Raw genomic sequence first — 6,019 nt, forward strand, 5'->3', positions numbered from 1 at the left:
GTTTTGATAAAAATGGCTGACAGTCATCAAAACTGTCAGCATCAATAAGACGTTAAGACTGGCTATGTTTTAAGAACATTTTAATCGACTGTTCATTCCAAAATATCTCGATAACGCTCTAACAGATTTCGCTTAAACTTCACGAACATCGAGGCCGCTATTGGAGAAAAAAGCTCCCGTGAACGATTTTGGAAGAACAGTTCCCAGTGCCGAGATATACTGCTGCAAGTAGAATAGGTAATAGCGCCATTTCGTTGCTATGGCAACTCCGATGCCGTTGCAACCCTGATCGTAACAGATTTTCATCTTTATCTAATACAACTGTGGTGGCAATTTTTCCAAAACTTTGTTTATGGCGACGTAGTTTATGGTCAAACTTGGGAGGTATTGGCCCTGAAAAACTGTATCGAGCCACCTTAAACCTTTTAGCTCACCCCAACAACGCATAATTTATTATAAATTACAAGAGGTATCGCGAAGAGTGATCAAACCAAAAATTTGTAGGCCCGGGCCTACAGGTTTATGGGCTGGCTACGCTCCTGGCTTCAAAAAGGAGCATAACAGTCTCTTGCACTTATTAAAGATGTGTAAGACATGGGTAAATTGGCTAAATGTTTTTGTTTGACTTTGGGGTCTTCGTGCAGCATTTTGTAATTTTACATGCAACCATAAAACCGTTCGGAAAAAGAAGCAATTTATGATTAAGGGGACATTTGGAACACAACGTGAAAATAAATAATAACATCAATGAAAAGGAAACAACTTGAAGTCTTGGAAGATATTTCAAAAACGATATTTTTCTATGTTCGGTGAACACGTGGTAAATTGAGAAAAATAGAAAACTCAATAATAATAATAATAATAATAATAATAATAATAATAATAAAGCCTTTATTTAAAGAGGGTAGCACTTAATAGCCAAAGGCTAATAAACTTGTGGCCCTCATAAAATACACAACTATTTACAATCTAATAAATATAGTAAGCTAAAATATATAAACAATTAAAATAAAACAGGATTCGAATTTTATAAAAATAAAAAATTATTAAATGATAAAATGATGCAAACATTGTTGTTCCTTAAAAATCTTGGCAAACATGTTCTTTTTAAAACATGCTACAGAATCTAGTTTCCTAATTTCAATTGGTGTACTATTCCACAGTCTTGTTGCCGAAACAGCGAAAGAGCGTCCTCCCTCTGTTTCTCTTCTATATTTAGGACAAACAGCATTAATGCTTGAATATCTAGTGTTGCGGGAGTGCCGCTTATTATTCAAAATTAAGTGTTCATTTAGATAATTCGGCAAATACCCATTAATTCGCTTATACATTATTATGCATTTATCTATCTTATGTTGCTCATAAAACGGAATCCAACCTAGCTTGTTAAACAAAGCAACTGATGGTGTCATGCGATCGGCATAAGAAATAACGCGTGCCGCACGTTTTTGCTCAAACAACGTTAGCGTAAGACATAACAGGGCGAATAATGCTATTATAGAACTGAAGTCGCTGTTTAAGAGGTAGACAGGCTCGAATCTTACGCAGTATTGCGATTCTAGAGGCCAACTTTTTACATACTTTCTCAATATGTTCATCAAATGACAATTTGCTGTCAATTTCTACGCCTAATAAGGTAGCACAATCCACATTACTGAGCTGTTTTCCGTTTACGAAAACATCTATGTCACTTCCATTTATGTTAGCCACACATCTTTTCCCAGTGATCGTGAGTACTTTAGTCTTGTCTTCATTTAATGGGAGCTTATTCGCTGAAGCCCATAATTGAATTTCAGAGACAGACTTATTTAGTGATGAACTTAAGGTGGCTAAGTTTTTCACATCCGCAAAAGCGGTGACAGTCGTATCGTCTGCGTAAAGGTCCAACTGAGCACTTGTATACAAGGGCAGATCGTTGATAACAAAATGAAGAATAAAGGACCTAAAATACTGCCCTGAGGGACTCCATGCAACATCAAAGCTTCGCTTGACTCACTCCCATTTACACGGGAGAGAGTCAAGCGAAGATATCCAAACGCCAAGATATCGCCAAGATATCCAAACGCATCACGTCGAGCTACATGTAATGGTAAAAAGAGACTGCAATGTCCTAAGGTTTGGCTACGTGGACGTCAGCGGTTAAAGTTGAGTCATGACTTAGATGGCTGCCCACTCCATGTGGCCTTCGGGAGGACGCGACGGTAAGGTGAATTCGTTCCACGCTACATGTTAACGATGCAAATAAAAACATTAAAGCCTTTCCTTGATACTTTCAGATGACCACAAATGATCGATATTTGTCCCTTTTTGCTACGAAGCAAGCGAAGCAACGCTTGTACAGAGATGGCGGAGCGTATTTTGTATTCAGGGGCACCCAACGACGGTTTCCTCCCAGATTCATTTAAAGCACTTTTAACGCTATCCAGAGTGAATGCATTCTAAACGGTGCTTTAAAATTTGTATCTGGTTGTTCATCCTAGGGGAACTTCAGTCTTTTCGAAATTACAAGGGCTTCAGTATTATTTTCCCGAAAATTTTAGATGCAATTTAGCGCATTACGAAAAAGCAAATTGTTTGATTCCTCTCTCCATTAAATTTTGAATCCGAAAATTTTATGTTTCCTTTTTCCTATAAAAAATAGCCTAACCTGGGCTGTGAAATGTGAAAAATCAAACTTCAGAAAATCGTAGGGAATTTGTTAGATAAGCTTCGAAAATTGTACAGGAATAGAACGGTCATCTAGAAATTTTTTAGCCTTCTTCAAGTAACAAAACATTCTAGGCAATACTTGCTTCTCCGAACAGCTATTTCACAGAAAACAGTCGTTGGGCCCCCCTGTGAATTGAAAGGGGGGGAGGGGGGCTAACAAGCAAGCGGCGGAGACGCTAACTTGCAGGGGGTTCTGGGAGAATTCTCCGCCAGAAAATTTGAAATCATGAAGCTCAGAAATGTTACTTTCAGCATTCTCGACGAGATATCAAAAAAATAAACGTGGATCAACCGTAAAATGACAGGTGTTTCTAATTCTTATTTGTTACTTGATCTTACTTGATACATATATAACTTTTTACATATATCCCAGCCTTACGTATATTCCAGCCTTAGTGTGTACACTAAATTGTTTTACTACAATGCTCGACTATTGTAGCAAGAGCGAGAATGTTGAAAATTAGTGGTGTAAAATCACTTGTGTTACATTCAGATGCTAATCTTGACACCATATGACAAATTTCAACTATAAAACAAATCGAAAAGTTTTTACAAATCGGGAAGTGAAGGGCTAATGCAAAATCGCCTGCGAGAAAGGGCAATACGATTTTCCTAACTCGTCCCTAGTCGTCTCTCGTTTTATTCACAAGCTGAATCGTGAGAATACTGAGGGAAAAGAACAAGTTGATAGGCTGAAGTCAATTTTCTGGAACAATGCATGTACAGTAACCGGCAAGGGAAAACAACAAGTCCAACGGCTGAAGTCAGCAGTTGTAAATTTGCCGCAATTCCTTTCACGATTTTCGTTCAGGGATACAAATGAATTTGCCACAGAAACTAAACAAAGCTTATCAAATGTATCTTTATGTGTGTTCAAAATCGCAAGATGGTTGAAACGTGCTTGCAACATTCTTGATCGAAGCCACGTCTTGATTCGCCTGGCTGTTGAGAAGGACCTCTCCCCTGTTGCACTTGTCGCAGGATTGACGTGATTCAACTTGCAAACTGAACAACAATGACGTTGTCGATCAACTGTTGCTCGATTGGCTACAGATCTTGGACTTCCCTCAAAATTTCCTGAAAGCAGCGTAAAGGGACTCCCCGCGTGAGCACTTGAAATGTACTTAATTGAGCAACAAGGGCGGTGATATTGACATCGCCGCTGAACTTCGATGCCAAATCGTCTACCTCTCTTTTTAAATGTTTATTTTTTGTTTGAAATTGGCGGGGCTAAAGCCTAAAGCCCCCCCAACCCCCCCGGCTCCGCCGTCCCTGTTGTAGCTGTTGTGGGTAAACGAGAAGTTAAGATAGCGACAACCAAGTAATTTTCACCGCTTCCTCCTTTTAAACCGTTTTATCGTTTCGATCATTTTTGATTGAACTAAGCAAATATTTTTGTCCCTTTTCATCCATTTCCGCTCGGAAAACCCAGCCCACTAGTGCACGATATTATAGCTAATTTTCTCATGACAAATCACGTTATGGGTCGCGGTGGAGCAACCGGCTAATCCGTCAACTTAGGCCCGTTTTAGACGCCGCTCTACTCATGTGCCGAACCTAACTGATGATTTAAGTACGGCAAAAGAGCGGCGTCTGAATCAGTTTGGTACCAAAGTTTTAGTTAGGTGCGGCAAAAGTTTGACAGAGTCTGTCGAACTTTTGTCGAACTTAACCTTGGCTCGGCACAACGGGACGCCGTCTGAGTCAGATGTCGCGCCAGGGTCGTTCCAAAGTCGAACTTTTTTGGTTAAGTCCGGCACATGAAAAGTACGGCGTCTGAACCAGGCCTTAGCGTTTGATCTGAGTCGGTTCAAACCCCGCGTAAGCCAAAACAAGTAATTGATTATTCCTTGTCCCGAAACTAGCGCATAATTTTACAGCTATTTTATATATTCCATTTTACCTTCATTCGCAGTGGCGCAATCAGCTAATCCCTCAACTTACGGCCTGTTTACATGGAGGTGGGGCACTCCAGGTAGGTCAAAGGTAACCTGCTTAGGTGGGGTAACCCGTCTGTCCATATAATCTGTCATTTTAAGTTGATCACGTTTACATGATAGGTGGGTACGGACCCACCACAGGTTTCCTCACCTATCTGGAGTCCCCCACTTCCATCCGCCCTTGGAGTCTCCCTGAGTCGATTCAAACCGTGGGAAAGCCAATAAAAGGGTCGGTTCAGCTTCAGTATTCGTTTACAAACCACAAAAGAAAAAACACACCAAAAAAACCGCAGGTTACCCTGGCTATGATGAACGCGGATCAAACGCTTATTGTTTTCGATACGCGAATAATAACTAAGTCAGCTAAGAATTTCAGAACTGTAGTGGCTTATTTACAACGCACCGCTATCCACGTTTTCTAAAATTCCGACAAAGACAAATGATTTTGCGGTTCAAGTCTGACAGCAAAGTGAAGCATTGAGAAACGCCGACAAACCTGGCAGGGCCTCAGCCAGTGTCAGGTGTCTCTTTTGGGCCCAAGCCTTCTGAACGAAAGGCTGGCGATTAGCGGTTTTCATTTGGGCCTGTCCCGATTGTGCTTGGCAACTTTTGGCGTTTTTAGTTCTACCAACCTTAAGCAACTTTAACCTTTCTGAGCAATTTTTGAGCAAAATATCAAGCGCGAAAAAGTTAACGATTTCGTAGAAAACTTTAATTTATAATTATTCTTGAAAGTTGATCAACCTTTGAACAGGCTTAAAAAGGCATTTAAACGCAGTCAGCACATAAGCAGGAGCCGAGTAATCGACTCCTGACATAAATAAACACAGGAAAAAGCTAAAGATAAGTTAAAAAGGGAATTCAATGCACATTTCGCTTTGACTTAAGAAATAATAATAATTAATTAACTAAGAAGGGAATTTATAGGCGTAGCAAAGAGCTGAAAAGTGAACTTAGAGTTTGATAAGTTGGATGACGTCATCATATATCCAGTTCTGGTTGTGGCCCGAACTGTAAGTATTAAGTAGCATAATGTTGTTCAGGTCTCTCATTGTGAGCTGGGCTACCCATGGTTAGAGTGTTATTTGCGAGCAACTTTAAAGCTGTGTTTCAGACTATTTTTCTTGGCCGATGCTAGCAATTATTGTGAAGAAAGAGAAATAAGGCTTTTAAGGCCTGTTTACATGGAGATGGGGGACCTTAGTAGTAGGTGAGGTAACTCGCTTAGGTGGGGTAACCAGCCTGTCCTGATCACGTTTACATGATAGGTGGGGTGACCCGCCAGATGTCTCCCACCTCCATTTAATACTGAAGAAATTTAAGTGGCAGCTTTTGAAATTTAGCAACCTCGTCCCCAGGGCGCTTTAACA

At 40.3% G+C, this 6,019-nt stretch overlaps 1 pseudogene; it reads right to left on the reverse strand.

Moving 5' to 3' along the window:
- Positions 1-1,033: 1,033 nt before the first annotated feature.
- LOC140931555 (uncharacterized) lies at positions 1,034-5,227 on the reverse strand (annotated as a pseudogene).
- Positions 5,228-6,019: the final 792 nt, after the last annotated feature.

This window comes from Porites lutea, chromosome 3 (genome assembly GCF_958299795.1).
Source record: "Porites lutea chromosome 3, jaPorLute2.1, whole genome shotgun sequence".
Taxonomy (NCBI): Eukaryota; Metazoa; Cnidaria; class Anthozoa; order Scleractinia; family Poritidae; genus Porites; species Porites lutea.